Here is a 25,604-nt window from a genome sequence, read left to right on the forward strand (position 1 = left end):
TATCTAGAATATGTAAATAACTGTCAAAACTCAACAATAAAAAAATCTAATTAGAAAACAGGCAAAAGAGAGGTGCCTGACTAGCTCAGTTGCTAGAGCATGTGACTGTTGATTTAGGGGTTGTGAGTTCAAGCCCCATGGGCAGAGAGCCTACTTAAAAAAAAAGAAAAAGAAAAAGAAAAAGAAAGAAAGAAAGAAAGAAAGAAAGAAAGAAAGAAAGAAAGAAAGAAAGAAAGAAAATAGGCAAAAGACACGAAGAGACCTTCACTGAGAGGATATATAGGTGGCTAATAGCATATGAAAAGATGTTCAACCTCATTAGCCATTAGGGAAATGTAAATTCAAATCACCATGAGACATCACTACATACCTATCAGAATGACTAAAATATAGTTCCAACACCCAAATGTGGGCAAGGATAAGGAGAAACTGGATCACCCTTACATTACTGGGAGGAATGGAAAATGGTACATCCACTCTGGAACACAGTTTGAAAATTTCTTTAAAAACTAAGCATGTGAGGGGCACCAGGCTGGCTCAGACAGTAGAGCATGCAACTCTTGATCTCAAGGTCCTGAGTTCAAGCCCCACAATGGGCATGGAGCCTACTTAAAATTAAAAACCCAGAAAACTAAACATGTGAATATCATACAACCCATCAAATGCACTCCAGGACATTTATTGCAGAGAAATGAAGCCATATGGTCACACAAAAACCTGCACACAAATGCTTATAATAGCTTTATTCAACTGGATGTCCTTCAGTAGGTAAATGATTAAACAAATTATGGTACATTAAACAAATTATGGTACACCTGGATGTACCAAATTACGATACGTCTATGGTACATACTACAAAATACTATCCAGCAATAAAAAAGGAATAAAAAGGAACTATTTGGACATGGAACAATCAGGATCAATCTCCAGAGAATGCTGAATTTAAAAAGCCAATTCAAAAAGGTCATAAAATGTGATTTCACTTATACAACATTCTTAAAAAAATAAAATTATAGCAATGGGAAAACAGATTAATGGCTGCCAGGGGTTAAGAAGGCAGTGAGTGTGGGGAGAAGTGGGTATAGCTATGAAAAGGGCAACATGAGAGATCCTTGGGGAGACAATATTCTGCATCTTGACTGTAACAATGTCAATGTTCTGGTCTTGATACTGTACTGTAGTTTTACAAGATTTTAATTCTGGGGGAAAGTAAATAAAGGTTAAACAGGATCCCTCTGAAGGTTAAGCAAGATTCCTGACAACGGCATATAAATCTGGTTATCTCAAAATGGAAAATATAATTTAAAGAAAAAAGGGACGCCTGGGTGGCTCAGTTGGTTAAGCATCTGCCTTTGGCTCCAGTCATGATCCCAGAGTCCTAGGATCAAATCCCATATCAGGCTCCTTGCTCAGCGGGGAGCCTGCTTCTCCCTCTGCCTGTTGCTCCCCCTGCTAGTGTGTGCTCTCTCTCTCTCTGACAAATAATAAATAAAATCTTTAAAAACAAATTTGTAATTAAAAATAAAGAAAGCAAAAAGGTATAAATAAGAAGGCTACAAATGAGAGAAGGCACCCAAGCAGACAAAAAACAGATCTCAACATGTTTTTTGAAGAGGGTAAATATGGAAATATTAATAATTTATCAAGGTGAAGAAGCCCACAATGTAAAATACATGAAATGATGGCTAAAGATACAAAATGAACTAATTCGGGGCACCTGGGTGGCTCAGTCAGTTAAGCATCTGCCTTCAGCTGAGGTCATGATCCCAGCGTCCTGGCATCGAGCCCCACGTTGGGCTACCTGCTCAGCGGGGAGCCTGCCTTGCCCTCTGCCCCTCCCCCATCCCTCTCATGCTCTCTCATGTGCACGCTCTCTTTCAAATAAATAAATAAATCTTTCTAAATAAATAAACAAATAAATAAAATTTTTAAAAATGAACTAATTATGCCTATTAAAATGCCTATTAAGAAAAAACACCAAAGGGCTCAGGCTTCAGGTTATGAATGGGAACAAGCTACAGGCTAAAAAACGGAAATACAATAAAAGTCTATAAATAAAACAACTGGTCCCCTGGCCACTTCTCCAACCAGAAACTGCTACCAGAAGTAGGGTGCTGTCATAACAAAACCTAAAATAAGTTGTATTTCTTTTGTCATCACTTTGTAGGCAATGAGGAACTTCATACTAGAGAATGAAAAGATGATGATCCATGTTATGCAAGGGAAATAATTTAGAAATTCTGCTGATGGCTCTAACTCAGAAGACAAACCATACATCTGATGAACTTTAAGCTCTATTGGTTTTGAAAAAACTAGAAATTGAAAACTATGGTGTGTTGGTTACTACCGGCCATTTCTAGCTATTTCTTGTATTACAAGAAAAAAATAAGCTCAGAGAAAATCAGATCATAGTGTGACATTACAGATGTCTTCCACTGAAACAAGACAGAGGAGTAGAAGCAAGAAAGCAAAAAATAAAGAAGACTTGAGAACTATGTCTCAAAAACAAATTCGGTTATTGGCACCGTGACTGACTGGAAGCAACTGAATAATGAGTCTGATAAGTTTCTAAGGGAAACACACTGACAGAAAAACTATAAGGCCAAATTTAGAAGGTCTGACCGTTCAAGACCTAACAGCAATCTCTGGGAGTCCAACCTTCTACAAAAAGACCAACTTCACAATACCCAAGCAGACCATGCTCCAAACATCAAATTTGGATGTGGGATGTGGCCAAATAAGATAATGGGGGGAAAAAAGAAGGAACCTCCTAGAGGATGGTCCCTGGGGCCATGAAGAAAGAAGAATGTTAAGAGTTTGTCCCAGGGAACAAAATCAGAGTCTAATTAAGAAACATCCTTTCCTTCCAGGGTTGGTAACTTTCCTTTATAATGTCTGCCCATAAAGATTAAAGAAGTGTTACAGAATAGTGACATAGTGACTCTATGCTTCACCTTCCAAAAGGGATTATTTACTAATCATGTTGTATTCCTACTATAATACTTTTTGGGGGAATAGAGGGTAAATATGTCTTCTTAGTTCACTTGAACAAGAAAGGCTGATGTGGACTTGACAGACAGCCAGGAATAGAGATCCTGTATTTTGAACTGAAGGCAATGACTGGTTGGATAGGGGATTAGTGTGCTCTATGCGTAGGAAAAAGAATGAAACAGTTTGGGGACCAGAATGACCAACTGAAACAGAGTCAATGCTATCTACCTACTATAGAGTTTCTTATTCCCAGGCAAACCAGAGACTACATTTTCCAGTCTCTCTTGCAATTATGTGAGAGACCACGTGACAGATTCCTGACCAATATAATATAGGGAGAGTAATATTTGTCACTTCTAGGCCCTTAAAAACATTCACTGAGATGCTCCATCCAGGTCTCTCTTCAACTACCATCTTGGAGGCAGATGGGGTAGTTATAGATGAAACAGTTACATCCACCTTGTGTTAAATTTTGCATGACAACAATATTTTGTTGTTCCTACTGTTGCTATTATCACACTATGGCACAGCCCAGGGCCTGCAAAATTTTTGGTGCATACAAATCATCTTGTTCTGATGCAGATCTGGGATGCTGCCTGAGATTTTATAATTTCCTAACAAGCTTGAAGATGATACTAATGTGGCTGGCTTATGGAATATATTTTGAGGAGCAAGAGCTTAAATTACCAAGACTAATACACAATAAGAGAACAGATGATTCGCTGGAGAAACTGAGCAGGATTAAGGTCTTCCGCATAGTGACTGAGCAGCAAGCCCAGAGAATTCAGGTTCACATTAAAGCGCGACGATAGAAGGCTCTAGGAGGAAAGACCCCCAGAAAATTAGAAATTGATAGAAAAGATATTATAGATGATATAAGAGAGCAACTGGTAAAAATTAAGAATGTATATATGAAAAGTTACGTCACTGAAAAAATGAGGTAACTTTAAAAAGATACATAAGAAAGAAAAAGCAGTCACAAACTACTACTTGCCTCTATAGAACAATAGTTAAGTGGTCACTGACTATTATTTCAATAAAAATAGGGCTATAACCATAGCTGGAAGCAGATAAGGTAAATGAGGAATTTAAGATGCCCAAATCCACATAACAGGAAGGCAAGGTATAATCTAAAGCTGATAAATTAATAATACGTATAAGCGTTAAGTTTAGAACTACGGAGGTAACTACCATAGAAATAAGAAAACAAACTGCCTCTGTGTTCATTATAAGCCCTTTGTGTTCATTATCTTCAAACAATATCCAAGTATTTTGATGAACACTTAAACATTAATTTTAAAATACAGAAAAATACAGAGATTGGTAACAGATAATATGGGCAAGGAAATGGAAAAAAAGTACCTACACATTATTAGGGGAAGTACAGATGAAAATAAAAATCGGGGCAACAACTGCCACTACACAACTGAAATCTCATTTGGCCAGACAGTGCCACTTCCAGGACTCCGTACTGTACTAATACCTCCATGAATGTTCAAAGACATACATACGAAAACAGGCACTTCAACGCTGTTATAAATAAGAAAAGTCAGGGGCGCCTGGGTTGCTCAGCTGGGTAAGCGTCCAACTCTTGATCTCAGCTCAGGTCTTGATCTCAGAGTCGTGAGTTCAACCCAAAATAAATAAGCAAACAAACAAACAAACTTCAAAAAAAATGTTCATATAACCACTGCTCATAACAGGAAAAAAATCAGCAACCCAATTATTCACCAAGAGTACAAAGATCAAATTATGGAATATTCATATAATGTAATGCAATATAACAATTACATATCAGTGGACTATAACCACATACAGAAATATAGGTAAGTCTCAAGTCTCATATTATGTGGGATAAAAAAGCAAGTTATGAAAGTATACACACAGTATGATTCTAGTTATTAAGTTCAACAGTGTGAAGATTGAAAGAACACAGCTTAGAGAGGCAAATGTGATACAACTATTAAAACATAACAAGGAAATAATAAACACAAATTTAGGGCACCAGTTATGTCTGTGGGGAGGTAATAAGATGGGGTGAGAGGAGGACCAAGGGGCATCAAAGGTAATGTAAGGTTTTGTTCCTAACTGTTGGTAGTTACAGAACAAAAGTATTTAAGATCTAAACATATTTCATAATTATTATAATGCTTATTCAATATTTAAAAGATGAAAATATCAAGGAATAAAACTTCCACACTAAAAAAATATATATTTTTTGCTTTTGTCAAGACATGTTCATTGAAAAAAATAATTCAAATAATATGGGAAAGTCCAATCACTTTCAAAATCACCTAAGATCCCACCATCTAGACATCATCAGTAACAATTTGCTAAACATCCTTCTAGACATTTCTTATGCATGTGTGTATACATACATTTAAAAAATTTACATAGAATTACTACTATTTATTATACAACACATATATGCTTATTTTATAAATGCTATTTATACCCTTGTTTAAATCAACTGCATTGAGCCACAATTTACATAAAATAACCATTTTAAGTGTAATGTTGGAAAAGTTCTGACAAAAGTATATGCAGTGTAACCACTAACCAGTTAAAATTCAAACAGGACATTTCTATTCCCTCTTGCCCCTCTGTAGTCAATTCCTCCCACTCTGACCCTAGGCAATCACTAATCTGCTTTATTATAGATTAGTTTTGTTGGCTCTAAGATGAATTGAATGGAATTATACAGTATGTACTCTTTTGTGTCTGGCTTCTTTTGCTCAGCAAAATGTTTTTCAATTTCATGCCGTGATATTATCAGTAGTTCCCTTTTTACTGTGGAATAGTGTTCCATTGTGTAATTGTTGATGGACATTTGGGCTACTTCCAGTTTTGATCTCTGAACATTTGGGTGGAAATCATTTGTGACGTAATCTTTTATTTTATAACTAGGAGTGGAATTGCTGGATCATCCCATAAATGCAAGTTTAAGCTAACAGGAAACTGCCACACTGTTTTCCAAAGTGCCTACATCATCACTCACTCCTACTAGCAATTCATGTTAAGTTCTGGTTGTTCTACATTTTCACCAACTCTTGCTACAGTCAATCTCTTCGATTATAACCATTCTTATAGGCAAAGAATTGTTTATAATTTTGATTTGCATTTCCCTAAATGACTGAATATTGAGAATTTTAAATGTGCCTATTGTGAGTTCAAATATCTTCTTTTGTGAAGGGTCTGTCCAAATCTTTTACCAATTTTATAATTTGGGTTGTCTGCCGTATTAGTGATCTGTAGAGGTTCTTTACACACACTGGATAAAAGTCCTTTGTCAGATATATGAATGGCAAATATTTGTTCCCATTCTGTAGCATATCTTTTCTTTTTCTTAGCAGTGTCTTTTAAAGTGCAGAAGTTTTTAATTTTTATTAAGTCTAATTTAACATTTGAAAATTTTTATACTTAGTGCTTTTTGTATCATTCATAAGACTCGATCCTTTCTCCCTCACTGGGAATAAAACATGAATGTCTGCTTACCACTTCTATCATAATGTTGGATTTGAGGTGCTAGTCAATGCAATAGGTCAAAGAAATAAATTAAGAAGGAAAGAAAGAAGGCAGGCAGGAAGGGAGAAAGAAATGGCATACTGATTGGAAAGGAAAAGTAAAATTGTCTTTATTCAATGGTCACGTATGTAGAAAATTCTTTACAAGTAACCAAAAGACTACTAGAAGTAGTATGGGACTTTAGAAAGGCTACCAGATACAAAGGTAATATATAAAACCAACTCTACTTCTACATATTAGCAATGAACAAGTGGAAAATGATTTTTAACCCCATTTATAACATCAAAAACCATAAAATATTAAGATATACACTTGACAAAATATGTACATGACATGTACACTACAAAACTAAAAACAGTTCTTTGAAACAGATCTTCGAAAATAAAGAACAAAGGTAAAGAATTTATACTGACCAATTCCAAACCACACATAAAGCTATGGTAAGAAAGGCAGTATGGTACTGACATAAGGACAGACGTACAAATCAACAGAAGAGTGAGTCCAGAAATAGATGCACATATATATCACCAGTTGATTTCCAACATAAGATGGCAAGGCAATACAATGGGCAAAGAATAAAGGACAAGAAACGCAATAGGGAAAGGATAATCTTTCCAACAAATAATACCAAAACAACCGTGTACTCATAAAGGAACCTAGATCCCTATCTCATACCACATATGCTATTAAGCCCTAAAAATAGACCACATACCTAAATATAAGAGCTAAAACTATAAAACTTTAAGGAGAAAATTTCTATGGCTTGCTTTTCTTCATATAACAATATTTCCGATATCTTTGTATATTAAGAAATATACATCTTTTACATTTTTTAAAAGGTAAGAAAAATAAAGGACAAAGAGAATCCTTAAAACCTTTTAAAACATATCTTCATTTTTAAAATCAAATTTCAAAACCCACATGAGTTCCTTACCCATAGACTCAAACAATCTTTCTTCAACTGAAATACAGAAATATCCAAAGGAAAAGAAAAAACAATCTTCTTTACCCTCCTTTCATATGGTTTCAATAAAATGAGGCTTCTTCTAGGGAACTGCAGTTTTGCCTCAGTAACTGTTTTCTAAGTGCTTTGCTAAAGCCATAAATAATAAAATAAATCTGCCCAGAATCTATTAATACCATCCATAATTTTTAAATATAAAAGGGTTACCAGAAGATCATGACAATATGAGAAACACTCCGTATTGCTATATGGTCTGGAAGTGGCCCGCCCTGGTTGATAAAGATTCATAATGCATCACATAGGATTACAAAGTTTTTAATTATAATAAAAAAATTATAATAAAACAAATTGAAACTATTCTAAGCATAAACTCTCCCCCCACCAATAATTCAGAGAATATCTCAAGAAATATATTACTAACTCTTGGTCATGAGTTGTGCTTAACAAAACGATAGATTTGAAGAGAGTCAATTACAGTCTATTAATTTAACCATCATGGCTTTCCATAACACCAAATGAAAGGCAACACATAATGCAATGTTACTGCCCATGTATTATATATTGTGCATAACAAATTACCCCAAAACTAATTTAAAACTATGAACATTTACTATCTAACAGTTATTATGGGTCAGCAATCTAGGCAGCTAAGCTGGGTACCTCTGGCTTATGGTCTATCATGAGGCTGCAGTCAAAACTGTTGGCCAGGCTATAGGATCATCTGAAGGCTTGGCTCTGTGTAAACGAGGAGGGGCGGATTTTCTTCTAAGCTCACTCATGTGGCTGTGGGCAAGTCTTGATCCCTCACCAAATGGGCCTCTCCATAGGGCTGCTCACAACATAGCAACCTTTTGTATTGTTTGGTTTTACTATTCTCCCTTCTCTTACGTGTACAATTCAACGGCTTTTCACATATTCACAGAATTGTGCAACCACCACCACAATCAATGTTAGGACATTTCATCATCCTAAAAAGAAACCTATTACTCATTATCAAATCTCCCATCCCAACTCCCAGCTCTAGGCAATCACGGATCTATTTTCTCACTCTGTAGATTTGTGTATTCTGGAAATTCTGTATAAACGTAACCATACAATACGTGGCCTTTTGAGACTCAGTTGTATCACTTAGCATCATGTTTTCGAGGTTCGTCATGTTGTAGCATGAATCTGTACTTCATTTCTTTTATGGCTGCGTAATATTCCCCTGTATATATAAACCACGTTTTATCTATCCATTTACCAACTGGCATACATTTAAGTTGTTTCTATTCTTTGGCTATTATGAAGACTGATACTGTGAACATCTGCATACAAGTTTTGGTGTGAATATATATTTTAAGTTTTCTTTGGGTATAAACCTAGGAGCGGAGTTGCTGTGCCATTTGCTATCCCTATGTTCAGCTGTTTGAGGAAATACCAGACTGTTTCCAAAGTAGTTGCATCACTTTGCATTCCCCATAACAGTGTATGAAGATTCTAATTTCTCTACTATCTCCACAACACTTGTTATTTTCTGTCTTTCCGAGTATAGCCATCCCTGTGGGTAGGACACGGTATTTCATTGTGGTATTGATTTGCGTTTCCCTGATGCTAATGGGATCAAGCTTCTTTTCAGGTGCTCATCGGCCATTTGTATGTCTTATCTGAAGAAACATCTATTCAAATCCTTTGTTTTTAAAATGAGTTCTTTTTCTTTTTATTGTTGAGGTGTAAGTCTTCTTTACATACTCTGGATACTAGACTTTTCTTATTAGATATATGATTTGCTCATACCGAACAACAAAGAGCATGTAGACAGGCTAGCAAAAGGAACTCTCATACACTGCAGGGAGGAATCTAAAACAGCATAACCACAACAGAAAGTAATTTGGCAATATTTAGAAAATTACAGATACCCATACCCTACAAGCAGCGATTCCAAGCCTAGGCGTTTACCTCAGCAAAATCCTCACACTTGGTAAAAACTAACATGGGTGGAACCTTGGTGGGGGGAAAAACATGAATGAAAATAGTAATCTAAGTGGAAAAGTCTCAGAAAAAAATCCACAAAGTATGATGCCATTTATATAAAGTTCAAAAACATGCAAAAGTAAACAATGTTGGGGGCAGGTTGTATACACATAAAATAAGTTTATGAAGAAAAGCAAAGAAATGATAGAATTCAGTGGTCACTTCTGAAGGGAAGGAAAGGGGGTGTCTAATCAGGAAGGGGCACACAGGTTTCAGTGGTGTGATAATGTTCTATTTTTTGAGCTTTATATATGCAAAGTACACCTTTTGTACATGTGACATATTTCATAAACATTTCTTTTCAGAAAGTTACACTGACATCTGAAGATCTCTCTAATATAGATACACACTGAAGAAGTTTCATTCCGATATACTTAATGCAGATGAAGAGTATTACGGTGAACCAAAAACTACATATAAACAATATTATCAATTACTTTTAACCCAACAAAGTGTATGCTTTGTAGAACTGAGAAGATGGATTCCCTGCCTTTTCCTGCTTCTTCCTATCTTTATGTAAGCCCCTCTTCCTGACCCAACCTTTATCACATTGATCTAGATTAAATACCACCTCCTCGAGGAGGTTCTGCCATGCAATCTATCAACTGATGGGTTCTCATCCTCCTCTCAATTTCCACGGTATTTGTATTACTTCAAGGCCCTCATCACATTATCCCTAGAATGCACGTGATTTAACTCTTCTGTCAAAGATAAGCACCTGAAGATCCAGAACACTGATTATGTCAGCCTGGAACATAGAAGACACTCAATTTTTTGTTGAGTACTGAATAATGAATGAATGAATGAATGAATGAATGAATGAATGAATTGGAAAATCCAGGAATTTCAGAGAGAGGTGAGTAAAGATTTGGCCTACTTTTCTTTAAAACTCTCAAAAATTGAGTGATTAAATAATTATACTTCTTGATTCAAGAATTTCATCATTGAAATTCTTCAAGATATAATAAATACAAGATTAACAGTGGTCAGTTAAAATATAAAACATTTATAGTGCATACATTAGTTATTTTACATATTCACAGGGGGCCAAATCAAGGCATAATAACCTCCCGAAAGATTATTCACCATCAGAACAGTCCACTGCCTTAAAACATGTCTTAAAGTCAATCATATAACTGGAGGACAGGCAGAGTTGTATCTTCTATAGAAAAAAAAAAAATAGTACATACCATTTCATGACCTAAATTTGTTACTTTTAGAAATTATAGCAACTTTTTCTTTTTTTTGCTTTCAGATATTTAAATTGTTTACCGGGGCACCTTGGTGGCACAGATGGTTGAGCATCTGACTCCTGGTTTCAACAGGTCGTGATCTCAGGGTCATGAGATGGAGCCCCTAATCAGGCTCCAGGCTCAGTATGGAGTCTGCTTAAGACTCTCTCTCCCTCTCCCTCTGCCCCTCCCTCCTCCTGTGCTTGCTCAAGCTCTCTCTTTAAAATAAATAAATATTTTTTAAATTTAAGAATTAAAAAAAAATAGGGGCGCCTGGGTGGCACAGCGGTTAAAGCGTCTGCCTTCGGCTCAGGGCGTGATCCTGGCGTTGTGGGATCGAGCCCCACATCAGGTTCCTCTGCTATGAGCCTGTTTCTTCCTCTCCCCCTCCCCCTGCTTGTGTTCCCTCTCTCGCTGGCTGTCTCTATCTCTGTCAAATAAAATAAAATCTTTAAAAAAAAAAAGAATTAAAAAAAATAAAATTGTTTACCACCGAAAGTATAAACCTAAACATTATGTGCTTATGGCAGAAAAGACACTGCTTCATGGCGGGACCACGAGTGAAACAGAGCTGCTCCTCAAGAACTAGACACTACTGCTGATAACAAACAGGGAGTCTTGACGCGTTGAATCAATTCCTTCCTGTCTATGCATCTATAATTTCTCCCTGGAGCTAATTTAAGGAGACAAAAATGTTGAAGTAGGGTTGCCAGGTTTAGCAAATAAAAATACAGTAAGCCCAGTTAAACTTGAATTTTGGATAAACAGTGGATTTTTTTTTAGTAATGCATCCCTTATGCAGTATTTATACTAAAAACTTTTTCACTGTTAATCTGAAATTCAAATTTAAACTAGATTATCTGTATGTTATCTGGCTACCCTAACTGAAGCCAAAAAATGGAACAGTAATCAATCCAATTTCCTCACTTTGTAGCAGAAACCGAGACCTAAAGAAAAGTGGTGACTTACCTAAAAGTACACCAAAAATTAAGGAAGTGAGTTTACTTTGAAAAGAGAAAACATATTCCACTAGGTCTCCTTGGGTTCCATTCATAGTCCTTTCAACCTCCAATTCTGGCTCACCTCACAGAAACACCAAGTGGTCAAGCTGTAAAAGGCTATGGTTTTCCTCTTTCAATATCAAACTTCAAGTTTCAATAAATCTCTTTATCAACCCTAGTCTTCTAAAACAAAAAACCAGGAAACTAAGCATTCCTCTTAACTTAAAAAAAAATCATCCTGATAATTTTTGGTCTACAGACCACTTCATATTGTTTATACATTCACTCACTATATGAAACAGGACCTCCTTTTCTCCTAAACCCAGTTCTCTCAAAATCCAGGGTTTCAAAATATGTAATATGTTCATGTTATTCCATGACTCTAATGACTTTAAGTCATGTACTCTCCCAACTTACGTATTTTTCAGAGGAAATGTCCTAATCCATTCAGTTGGGTCTAAATAAAGGTCTTCAAAAAGTCTTCCACTCCCATTCTATACCTGAGCAACTAGGCCAGCAATGAGCATTAGGTCTCACTATTACAAAGACACACTTACATCCCTTGGGCCCGGAATGCAAGAAAAGATGGAAACAGGTCCATTGGAAGCTTGGGGGCCTTTTCCAAGTTTCTATATGCGAAATATACTAATTGTCTCTCTAATTGTATGACATACGGTTGAACAAAGTTGAAGGAAAAATAATAGAAAACTCCACATAAGCAAAAGATTCATCTTCTAGAGCCTGTCAAATTAACAAACACAGAACACTTCCTCAACAGTGTAACAGTGCTTCTCAACCTGTGATCCCTGGGGGCCCTTAGGGGTATTGCAGTGGAACAGGAAGACAGCGAGGCAGACAAAGGTTTCTATTTTCTTTCTCTTTTTTTAAACTAATTGGGCTTCCAGAGGAGGTTCTACGAAAGGTTTCGTTGCATCAGAAAAGCCTGAAAAAAAGCAACATAAACCACCACGACTTTGTATAGTAAGTTTTCTATTAAAAACTTCTCCCAGGTGAACAAGAATCCAAATCGTGTCAGATGAAAAATTTAAAGACAAACAGGAACTTAGCAATTAAAAGACAAATATCTACCTAAGTTTTCCCTCTGGCAGCTTCCAAAGTATGCACGTCTCTCTCGCGACCACACACGTCAGAAGTGGAAGGTCCTCACAGATCACCTAGTCCAGACAATCATTGCAGACGTGGAAACTCGGGCCAGGGCCAGGGCTGAGGCTGACTTGCCCAAGGTCTCACTGCCCGCAAGGGCCGGACTTCAACTGGGACTCCACGCTGGCAGCCCCAGGCCCTCAGCGCCCGACGGATCCTGCGGCCCCCGGCTCGGCCCGGCCCCAGGGGCAGTCTCGAGCAGCCGGAACGGAAGGGCCCACAACCCGGGGTCGCAGCCGCCTTTCGGCCGGCTCCACGCCAGGGCCGCGACCCCGGAAGCTGCAAAGCCCTGGCCTCGGCGGCCGCCCCCGCCCAGCCCACCTGTCGCGGGCTGCACAGCCGGCAGCCACACCCCCTGCCGGGGCCGGGGGCCCAGCTGGCCTTGTCGACGGTGGACAGCAGCGACTGCAAGCGGCGTGAGGTACGCCCGTCCCCAGGCCGCAGGAGTTACCTCAGGTGGGCGCTGAGCTCGCGGCTGGTCCGCCCCGGCCCGCCCGAAGCATGCCGGACACCAGGATGCGGCAGGCCCGCAGCTCGGCCGCCACCGGGCCTGTTTACACCCCTCCGCCGGAGGACGCCACTGTCCCGTCACGTGACATGCGCGTCACGTGTTCGCCCGGGGGCGGAGGTTGTGGAGGTGTTGCCCGGCAACGACGGCGCGCTAAGGGGCGGGCGGGCGAGCGGCGGCGGCGGCGGCGCGGTTGTTCTGCCTTCCTGGTCTGCGAGGTGCAGAGGCGAGAGCCGATGGGTGGGACGGGGTCCGAACCTGGAAGGGGAAACACCCCCATCGCTCCTGCTTCATCCCTGTTCACCCCCGGGCCTGACCGCTATTTTTATTAGTGCTTTGAAAGGAGAAGGGAATTAGTTCAAGTATTCTGATGTTGAACTTGGAGAAAAAAATGGAAATACTTGCAAACGAAGGCAGAGCGTTTGTTTAGCTTAAGGAACACTTGTGTTTACTTTCGCTCCCTAATCTGGAATGAATGGCTATTACACAGCCTACCCCACCCTGACTCCCATCCTAGAATGGGTGTGAGGAAGGCTTACGGAACTTCCAACTTTTATTTTAAATTATATCTTATTATAATTATCATGAGAATTAGTCTTTGTGTAAATACAAACATATCTAAATAAATATTTGATTCAGCATTCAGGTTTTGTCCACGTCAAACTTTATTGATTATAGTTGATACTTGTTTTTAGTAACTATTTCTACCAAGCTGTTTTCCTCCAACAGACTTTACAGAAGTTTCAGCCACTGCCAATTTCCCCCATAATATACATTATAAATTGCATAAAAGACTAATAATTTGTACTATGTTTTAATAAATTCATGAGAGAATTGTAAGCCAATATCTTCAAATATTCCAGAATTGTTCTGTTGTCCAGGAGTGATCTAGTGAATAGTTAATTCCTCCATACAATCCTGATCATTTTGCATACAGGGCTAAGAGCAAACTGAGTGGGCTCAAAATATCCTTCAGGTCTGTGCAAGGTCAAGCAGCCTCTTCATGAACACACCTAAAATGCAACATCACAAAGAGTAGAAAATACAGTGATGAGTTTTCTCCATGCTCATCTTTTACTATGGAAAAGAGGTTACAAGGTCAGTTGCCACAACCTGCTTGACTTTTTCTGCTGCTTCTGGCAGCAGATGTTCCGTGAAGGCGGGAATAGTATCTTTTACTGGTATACCTTATGCCTAGACCATGCCTGAGAAGCAAAAAGTTGGCTAATCTATGGCTTGTGGATCTGTAGGAAGTGGCAAAGACTCTTCACATATCCAAAGGGATCTGTAAGTTAGGCAGTACTCATGAAGACAATGCTAGGATAAGTCCTGGCTCAGCCATTTCTATCTAGGCAATTTAACATTTCTGAACCTCTTCATCTATCTAAAAGAAAGATAGTACCTACTGCATAGTTATGAAGATGAAATGAAATAATGCTGGCACAGCCCTTTAAAGTGCCCAATACATACAGTGCTCAATAAATGTTAACCATATATGACCTTTGGCAAGAGGGTAGTGATATAGGAGGCCAGAGTCCAGAGGGAAAGGCAACTAACAGCTTGAATGGGTTCAGGATCTGGCTCTGGACTCTTGCCACCTGGGCTGGAGTTGAGCATTGCCAGCAAGGAAACTAAGCACAGCCATAAAGAAATCTTTGCATTTAGAATGGAAGGCTACGCATAAGCGAATTGCTCATGGGTGACCAGGTCTTCACTCCAAGGGAAGCACTGGCCTTATGGCAGCAGGTTAATCCCACATCCTGTTGGTGGTGATGGGGACTCCTAGTTTACTACCTGTCCACTGCTTCAGCCCACATAGGAAAATTGCCTGCCGTCTCCTAGAGCTTGTGGGAAGGAAAGAAGTCATCACCAAATGGCTGGACGTTATCTAGTTTTTCAGTTAGGGTTTCACTGCAAACAAAATGCATTGGTAGGTAGGATAAGATATACTATAATTATTACTATAATTATATATGACTCTATAACAGCATATCATCCAACACAGTGGGTATACTAGGGTTCTTACTAGAGTGATGAATGTAAGGAATAACAGGAGACTTGCAAACGGCGAAAGAGGTGAATAATAACCTGCTAAGGTGTTACAAAGCTATGATGTGGTAGAGCCACCCTCATATTTATGTCTCCTGATTCCAAGTCTAAATGCCTTTTCCTTTTTACTAATAACCATAAAAATGTGGTTTGGCCTTCCTATGCTATGCTAAATGACAGTCTTGCTTCACATAGTATTTGTCATATTTCATAAGTAGAGCCAACAGGATATTCAGATTGATTAGAGGTATTTGTAAAAGAACAGAGTGAAGGATGACTCCAAGGTTTTTGGCCTGTACAACCAAAAGAATGGAACTGTCATTTACTTAGATGAAGAAAGGTGTGAAAATTAATAAAAGGGGAGGGCACATATTGCATGGTGCACTGGGTGTTATACACAAATAATGAATCATGGAACATTGCATCAAAAACTGGGGATGCACTGTATGGTGACTAATACAACAAAATAAAAATTATTAAAAAGAAAGAAAGAAAATTAATTAAAGGGAAACCTCACTAAAATGGAGTTGGGAGGCCAGAAGAGGGAGCTCTTGTGCCATACCACTCCTTGTCAATTACCAGAAAAATTATCAACTACCCTAAGAAAGGATTAACAGGAAAGAATTATCAATTACAGGTCCTGATAGGAAAAGATGTACAGTGCCTCTCCTATAAGAAACTGACTATGCCAGCAATTCAGCCAATAAGAAACCCTTATCATCCTGAATTCTTTCTTTTCTCCAATGGACTTTTGTTCAAAAAAGCCCCTCCCAACTTCCTTCATCTCCATAAAATAATGTTCCTCTCTTTTGTTAGACTACCCTAAGGTTTTTGCTATACCTTGCTTCTCCTGAATTGCAATTCTCTGCATTCCCAAATGAATTCATTTTTGCTCGTAAAATAACTTTTATTTTTCTTTAATAATATTTTTTACTGTTAGTCACCATACAGTACATCCCTGGTTTTTGATGTAAAGTTCCATGATTCATTACTTGCGTATAACACTCAGTGCACCATGCAATATGTGCCCTCCTTAATACCCATCACCAGCCTATCCCATACCCCCCCCCCCCCCCGAAGCCCTCAGTTTGTTTCCCAGAGTCCATAGTCTCTCATGGTTCCTTCCCCCTTCATTTTCCCCCTCTTCCTTCTTCCCTTTCTTCTCCTACCGATCTTCCTACTTCTTATGTTCCATAAATGAGTGAAACCATATGATAATTGTCTTTCTCTGTTTGACTTATTTCGCTTAGCATTATCTCCTCCAGTGCCGTCCATGTTGCTGCAAATGTTGTGAAATCGTTCTTTCTGATAGCTGAGTAATATTCCATTGTATATATGGACCACATCTTCTTAATCCAGTCATCTGTTGAAGGGCATCTCAGCTCCTTCCATGATTTAGCTATTGTGGACAATGCTGCTATGAACATTGGGGTGCATATGGCCCTTCTCTTCACTACATCTGTAACTTTGGGATAAATACCCAGTAGTGCAATTGCTGGATCATAGGGTAGCTCAATTTTTAACTTTTTAAGGGATCTCCACACTGTTAAAGTCAAAAAAGGATTTGTGCAGGGGGGGAGAAAAAAATCCAGAATTTGATTTTGGACATGCTAAATTTGACATGCCTATTAGCCTCCCAAATAGAGGTGTACAATTAGCACTGCACAGAAGACAATGGAATTCTGAGGATATATATATATATATATATAAATTGATTGGTCAGTGGTATTTAAAGCCACAAGATTGAACGAGATCACACAGAGCAATAACTTTCACACCTTCTGATCTCAACCCAGGATACAAAATACATTTTCTAGACTGACTAAATACATGCAGATAACTTAAAAGTTTCAAAAAGCAAATCTACCCTCCCTATAATTCACTATTTCCTTTCTTTTCCACTTTATTTTGTTTCGTTTTTTAAAAATTTCTCCCAACTCAACTGATTTTTTAATCAAGTAACAGTATGGCCTTACAGTTCGAAAATCACTGGAGGTTGCTGACCAAGGACATTAACTTCATAATTGCAGAGGAAATAAAAGATCCAAAGGCTGCTCATGTGGCACTTTGGAGATGGGAAGACTAGCAAGAAACATAGCAGGAGCAGCCAAAGTAAGAGGAGAAACAAAAGAGAGGAGTTCTAAAGGTTAAGCGAAGAAAATTTTTTAGGGAGAAGGAAGTGCCTCAGTGTGTCATTTCATTTGCTGCCGAGAAGTTGAGTAAAATGAGAACTGACCTTTGGATTTAGCAGTGGAGAGATCTCTGAGAACTTGAGAAGAGAGCAATTAAGATAAAGGGATACAAGCCTTATTGCAGAGATAGTGAATGGTGACAGCAAGCAGATTTCCTTTTGCTGCAAAAACGGACAGGGGAATGGAACAACAGCAGACAAGAGATGTGGGGGTTAGGTTTTCTGTTTAAATATTTATACACTAACAGAAATGGTTCAGTGATGAGAAAATATCAGGGCAGGAGAGTGACAACTGTAGGAAGGAAATCCTTGAGTTGGCTGGAAGGGTCATCCTCGATAGATGAGCAAGGGGATTGGGAAGGCACGATGCAGATAGCTTGGTATGTTTGTTGTTAGATGCATACAGAATTTCTTTTCCAGGGGTGCCTGGGTGGCTCAGTCGGTTAAGCATCTGACTCAAATTCAGCTCAGGTCATGATCTCGGGGTCCTGGGATCAGGGCCCCATGTGGGGCTTTGTGCTCAGTGTGGAGTCGTCTTGAGATTCTCTCTCTCTCCCTCTGTCCTTCCCCCCACTCGCACACACTTTCTCTCTCAATAAATAAATCTTTTTTTTTTTAAAGAATTTATTTTCCAATTGGTCCCTAGTTTAATAAAATAAGTTGAGAGTGAAGACAGGGAGAGGGGGCTGGTGGTTTGAGGAGAGAAGGGTAAAAACCATCCAGGAGTGCTACGTCCCAGCCCAGCCCTGTGACTTCCCACAGGAACGATTACCGTTCTGTCTCCTGACTTCCATCCTTGCCTCCTACAATCTTTTCTCTACAGGATCACGAATGATTTTTTAAAACTTAAATCCAATTATGTAAACCTCCATTATCCCAATTTCATGCCTATCAAATCCTCCATGATGTAGCCCCTTATTTCCTGTTATCCTCCTTACTTGCTTTGCTCTAGCTGCCAGGCTTCCTTGCAATTTCTTGGTTTCTTCAGGCTTAGAACCCTTTCCCCCAATTTCCTCACTTCCTTTGTGACTTTATTTAAATGTAACTTTCTCATAGAGGAAGTCTTTGACGACCCTTTCTAAAACAAGATTATGTCACCCTATTGTGCTTGTTTTTTTGTTCTTTGCATTTAACACCACCTGTGGCAGAGACATTTACAGCTCATTAAATATCCTTTCCCCACCCCCCCATAACTCTGGCAATTGTGTAAGGCATGACTAGCTCTAACCAATGGGCTATGAGCCGAATGTGTATACACTTCTAGACAAAGTCATTGAGAAGCTGATGAGCAAACCTCCTGCCCTCTCTCCCCTACTGCAGCAATCTTAGAGAATACATGTTGCAATGGAAACAGCCCCAATCAGCCTGAATTGCCTCATCAGGTAGCTACCCTGGGAAGCTGCCTGACTCATTGGGTTTTGCATAGGTGAGGAATGAACTGTGTTAAACCACTGAGCTTTGGGGATTTGCATAGGTGAGGAATGAACTGTGTTAAACCACTAAGCTTTGGGGATTAATCTGTTACCACAGCAATATATAGAATCTGTTAGGGTCTGAATTATGTCTCCCCGAAAATTATATGTTGAACTCCTAACCCCCGTACCTCCTACTGTGACCGTACTAGAGATAGACTCAGCAGTTAGTTAGATTCTAATAGGACACCTGGAGGCCAGCAATGAGGTGGTCCTGGTCAGTTATCACGAAAGTCAGAATCCTGTCCTGGCAGCATGCCACAAGAAGCCAGATCAAACCAGACAGACCCAAAATGGAGGATGCTATGACAGGAAACCTGACCAAATTAGGAAGAAGAAGCAAGAAACTCGGCTTCCTGCCCCAAGTAATAACTATTCCACCCCCTAGTTAACAACTATCTATAAAAGATAGAAACCCAACCCAAACCCCAGGGCACACAGCTCTGTCTTTCTCTCTCTCTCTGCCTCTCTCGTTCATATCTTGAGAGCGTACTTTTCGCAGCTTTCCCGCTTCCATTACTCATCTACTGTGCTGCATGTCTGTCCTGAATTCCTTCTCCTGATGAAACCAAGAACTTTATTCCTTCAGGTCTGGATGGGTTGAGGCCCCAAGATGCGGGGTCCCCCTAGTTCACACAACAATAGGGCATTTGAAGAGGTAAGGCAAAATATGGTCATTAGGGTGGGCCCTGATCCATTAAGATTGGTGTCCACATAGGAGGGGGAGATTAGAACACAGTTGTGCATGGAGGAAAGACCATGTGAAGACCCTGGGAGAAGTGGCTATCTGCAAACCAACGACCTTCTTCTCAGAAGAAACCCACTCTGCCAACTCCTGGATCTCTGACTTCTAGCCTCCAGAATTGTGAGAAAATAAATCTGTTGGGTAAGCTGCCCAGTCTGTGGTACTTTGTTATGGTAGCCCTAGTAATTGAATACAGCAGCCTAATACACCGATATTCCATCCAGCATGTTTATTTTTATATTTATTTTTTCCTCTAGAATGTGAACATGCAATGAAAGCAGGGATGTTGTTTAGTTAAACACTACATCCACAGCACTTACAACAGTGCATGACACTAATAGATGCTCAATATTTATTGAATAACTGAATGCTGTATTTAAATGAAAACTTTAAAAAGATTTACTTACTTGAAAGAGAGAAAGAGGGTGAGAGGTAGAGGGAGAGGGAGAATTTCAAGCAGACTCCCCACTGAGTGCAGAGCCCAAGGCAGGTCTTGATCCAATGACCCTGAGATCATGATCTAAGCCAAAACCAAGAGTCAAAATGCCCAATCAACTGAACCACCCAGCTGCCCCTTAAATGAAATTTTTTTCAAGGAAGATGTTTTTTGGGCACCGGGTGGCTCAGTCAGTTAAGGCAAAACAGCAGGGATACACGCTTAGGCAGTAAAACCATAAAGAAATACAAGAAAATGACTATTACAGAAAAAGCGGTTAGTTACCTTTATAGAGGAAGGGGTAGTGATTGGGAAAGTATAGGAGGCAGGAATGGGTTCAGGGGTGCTGGCAATATTTCATTTCTCAACCTGGGCAATGATTACACAGAGGTTTGGGGCACCTGGGTGGCTCAGCCATTAAGTGTCTGCCTTCAACTCAGGTCATGATCCCAGGGTCCTGGGATCGAGCCCCTGCTCGGCAGGAAGCCTGCTTCTCCCTCTCACACTCCCCTTGCTTATGTTCCCTCTCTCGCTGTCTCTCTCTGACAAACAAATAAAATCTTTTAAAAAAATGATTACACAGAGGTTTGTTTTGTGACGTTATTGAGCTATACATATTTTGTGTATATTCACATTTCTTTATGTGCATTTAGAATTTTTTAAAAATTAAAAAAATAAAAATTTAAATAAATTTTTTAAAATTGAGTATCTGTCTAGGGGACCAAACATATAAGAGAATTTCCATAGTAAGAGAACAGAGGCAATGGAGAGGGGAGATAACATTTTTAAAGAAAAAAAAATCCTTGAGCTGTAGAAAATATTGAGACTTCAGAAAGAATAGATACAACAACGTCAAGAAAAATGGATGAAAAATGAATGAAATTTCAGATGTCCAAAAACTAAGAGAAAACGCTTTAGTCTCTGGAAACAACCAACCAACCAACGGAACAAGAAAACCAACCACCTTACTAACAGAGATCTAAGTATTAGATTGGCATGAGGATTCCATCAGTAACAGTCTATACAGAAATCAGCGTTTCAATGCCTTCAGATTTTTGAGGAAAGACTTCTAGACCGAGCCAAACCACTAATTAAGTGTGAGGTCATATAAAGGACAATTTTACACATGCCAGGAATGACAAAGTTTCTATCTCCAAGGCCCTCCATGATATTCTCCTGCAAGATCCTGAGCCAGAGAGGAAAAAAAGATTTCTGTGAAAGCTGATGAAATTTGAGAGGGGTTCCATAGACTGGATACCATATCAATCAACACTGTTTTCTTTTTTAAAGGGTTAGACGGAAGTTGTGTAGGAGAATGTCCTTGCTTGGGCTTATTACTGGTATATTTATGGATGGATAGGCATCACGCCTGAATTTTAGTCAAATGGTTCGGAAAGACTAAGGATGATGATTACAGACACCCACCGAGAGAAAACAAATATGATAAAATATCAATAGCTAAGGAATAATAGATGAAAGAACCATTGGAATTCTTTTCTCTGTTCTTTTAACTTTTCTATAAACTTGAAAACATTTCAAAATAATAAGATAATTAAAGTAAATTAAATTACATCAAAAGGCAAATGATTATGTGAAGAATGTATATAAGAATGATCCCTGATAAATAAACTATATAATTAACAACCTGAACATTCTTAACTGATAAGATATAAGCACATTTTATGACATTAAGAAAAAAAAGCAATTGGAAACAAAAGCATAAGCTATACAAAAAAGCAATAAAAAAAATAAGTGTGGCATAATTTTGAGCAAATGAAGGAAAATTCATTTTATCTATATTTAGTGACACTGGATAATGGAAAAGAAAATATCATACTATCATACTATTTGAATCTTCAATAAATAGTATTTGTATAAATGCAATATTTTAACTTATCACTTTCAATTTTTTAAAAGTTTTCTTTCTTTTTTTTTTTTTTAAAGACAGACAGACAGCATGGGGGGAGGGACAGAGGGAGAGGGAATGAGAGTCACAAGCAGACTCCGCCTCCCAATGCAAGGCTGGATCCCACAACCCTGAGATCACAACCTGATCTGAAACCAAGAGTCAGATGCTTTTACTGACTGTGCCACCCAGGAGCCCCTGCTTTCAATTTTTACATCAACCTAAATACAAGGCAGAAAAGGCAATAATATCACTTAATGTTGACAGATCACTAAAAAGATTTAGTACATTCTTAAAGTTTTTTCAATCATTCAACAAATATTAAGGGCTTACCTGCAATGATTGGGATCAAGGATGGAGAGATGGACAGGAGGGCAACTCCTACTCTGATGGACTTGCCATCTTATGCAATTCAAAGGATCACAGAAATATTAAAATAATACTGTGGTAGAGTCCATGAAAGAAAAGTATATGGTAGGGAGAGGAAAGGTAGTAATGATGGAGTAAGCATCTGAAAAACCACTGGGTATTAAGGATAAAGAAACAGGCTGGGAAAACTAAAAGAAAGTCAATGTGAGCAAATTCTGGAAAGCAGGGGAAACAGTACAATTTGAGGTTCAAGAAATTGGTGGGGGATAGAACACAGGTGCCTTACTAGGAAGAAGTATTAAGGATTTGGGTCTCTATTCTAAGAATAAAAGAAGTCACTAATGTATTTCAGGCACTGATGTGCCCAATTTTTTGGTTCTCAAGCTCACTACAATTGAAGTGCAGAAAATGGGGTTACATTATGGACACAGAAGTAACTCAAGAAGCCCAGTTAGGAAGCTTAAGTAGTTACAATAGCTCAGATGAAAGCTATGGTGGTATGGACTAGGGTAACTGCAGAGGAGTGGGTGAATTTGAAATAGAACTGACCAGTATGGACTAAATGTATATGTGTCCTTCAAATTTGTATGTTAAATCCTAACCCCAATGTGGATGTTTCTGGATTAAGGAAGTATTTGAGATGAAGTGAGGTCATAAGAGTAAGGCCTTGGTCCCATAGGATTAGTGTTCTTATAAGAGACACCAGAGAGCTCCATGTATGCACACACTGAGGAAAGGCCATGAGGACACAATGAGAAGGCAGCTCTCTGAAAGGACGAGCAAGCGATCTTACCAGAAAGCCACCCTGCTGGACCTTGATCTGGGACTGCCAGCCTCCAGACCCATGAGAAAATTAATTTCTGTTGTTTAAGCCACCCAGTCTATGGTATTTTGTTACGGCAGCCCCAGCAGACTAATATACTAATAAAAATTGGGGAATATGGAGGTAACGTGTTATCAGGCTAAATTTCTGATCTGTAACAATGGGGTATCAAAAAATAATGTCTAAATATATTGGCTAGTGTTATAATAGTAACTACCAGAAAAACTAAAACAGAAATTCTTAAAAGAGATGGAGAGGGGGGTGTCCACGGTGAAATTTCTACTTTCGTTTTTTATTCTTATGTAGTTTTTCTAAAATCATCTATTCATTTTCATCAACCATTTTTATTTTTATTTTGTTATGTTAGTCATCATACAGTACATCCCCAGTTTTTGATGCAATGTTCCATGATTCATTATTTGCGTATAACACCCAGTGCACCATGCAGTATGTGCCCTCCTTAATACCCATCACCGGCCTTTCCCAATCCCCCACCTCCCTCCCCTCTGAAGCCCTCAGTTTGTTTCTGAGTCCACAGTCTCTCATGGTTCATTCCCCCTTCTGTTTATCTGCCCCTCTTCATTCTTCCTTTCCTTCTCCTACCGTCATCAACCATTTTTAAAGTTTAACATAATTTTCAAAGAAATAAGAGATACCTTTATTCCTAAATTTCGGTCATTCACTATATACTTTTATCATTTGTTATACATACCTTTGCTTGTCAATTTTCAATCAACTTTTTTTCTCTACATCAATTTATTTTCAACTTAAGCTACTTAACAGTTATTTTATGATAAACATTAAAAGCATATTTTTTAAAAGTTCATCCATGTGTCACTTAAAATCTTCTTATGTTTCAAGATAGGAATAGGGTTCATACTTTGGAAAACCCCACTAGAAAGAAGATTGGATTATCTATCCTGATGGCTTAAAACCATATTAAACATATACCAGGAAATTAATTCCTGTATTCTGTTATATTAAATCCCTCCACAAGTCACAACACGGATAAAATTTTTAAACATCTGAGTATATATTTGAAATTCTCATGTTAGAATGATTAAAATGAACTAAACTTAACCCGAAAAATATTTCACAAAGCTATATGTTAAACATTCTAACTTTTAACGTTGCTAAAACCAAATACTTACTGTTTAAAAATAAAATCCAGAGGGGGTGCCTGGGTGACTCAGTTGGTTAAGCATCTGAATCTTGACTTCAGCTCAGGTCATGATCTCAGGGTCGTGAGATTGAGCCTTGTGTAGGGCTCCGGGCTGGGTGTGGAGCCTGCTTGAGATTCTCTTTCTCCCTCTGACCCCCTCCACACACACACTCTCTCTCAAAAAAAAATAAAATAAAATCCAGAAACTGAGTTTTATCACATAAAATTAGTTTAGTTATATATAACAATATAAACACCTTCATTTTTCATCACGGTTGAGCTGTCCAGCATAATTAATTTATTTAACTAATGTTTAACCAGTGTCTACATGCAAAGCACTCTGATAATTACTGGGGATGCAAAGACAGAGCTGAGATCTATAAAATTATGATCACCTCTCTATAAGAATTTAGAGCATAAAGAAATGCTTTCCAATGATATTATTTCTTTAATTCAAATGGTTTCTCTCTCAGTGACTTAAAAACTAGCAAAACAACAAGGACAAAAAACTCAACTTTGACCAAGATCTTTGGTAAATTTAAAACAAGACTTATTTCTACATGGTCTTGGTTTAAAAAGCATAGTGCACTAAGCATATATCAATACCCTAACCATTCATATTTATTATTGAATAAATGTTCTGGTCCATTTTCCAGCAGCCTATCCATGTAATAGATTTTAAATGTGTAAAGCACATGTTGTCTCGATAAGGCGGGGGGGGGGGAGAAGTGCTCAACACAAATGTAAATATTTTCATTAGTTTGTATAACTCCCCTTAAAAAGTATGCCATCAACCCCTAATTGTATCACTCCTCCACTAGTATCTTTCCCACTTGTAAATATATTTCCATCTTGAGATGCCTTCAGAAAGATGAAGGCTCTTTATCCATTTAACATTTAATCTCTTTTAGGAAGTAGAAGGAAGGGTAGCAGAACTCTCCAGTTCATTCACCCCTGTGTGGAGAAAGAGACCCTGTAGAGCACCTAAATGAGCCTTCTGGTACCACTGCAGATACCACTTGGGTTGGGCTACAGTTGCAAAGTCTATTTGGG

General features: G+C 38.6%; 1 protein-coding gene across 6 annotated transcripts in view; it reads right to left on the reverse strand.

Moving 5' to 3' along the window:
• The window catches only part of MARCHF8 (membrane associated ring-CH-type finger 8), a 131,231-nt gene extending 117,735 nt beyond the window's left edge, over positions 1-13,496 (reverse strand). For 2 of the 6 annotated variants that reach the window (XM_057308464.1, XM_026481570.4), the window contains exon 1: positions 12,816-13,205. The gene's annotated coding sequence lies outside the window, so the exon portion shown is untranslated. The other 4 variants (XM_057308465.1, XM_057308463.1, XM_026481569.4 and 1 more) reach the window with 4 other exon arrangements.
• Between the last annotated feature and the right edge of the window lie 12,108 nt (positions 13,497-25,604).

This window comes from Ursus arctos, unplaced genomic scaffold, assembly GCF_023065955.2.
Source record: "Ursus arctos isolate Adak ecotype North America unplaced genomic scaffold, UrsArc2.0 scaffold_7, whole genome shotgun sequence".
Lineage (NCBI taxonomy): Eukaryota > Metazoa > Chordata > Mammalia > Carnivora > Ursidae > Ursus > Ursus arctos.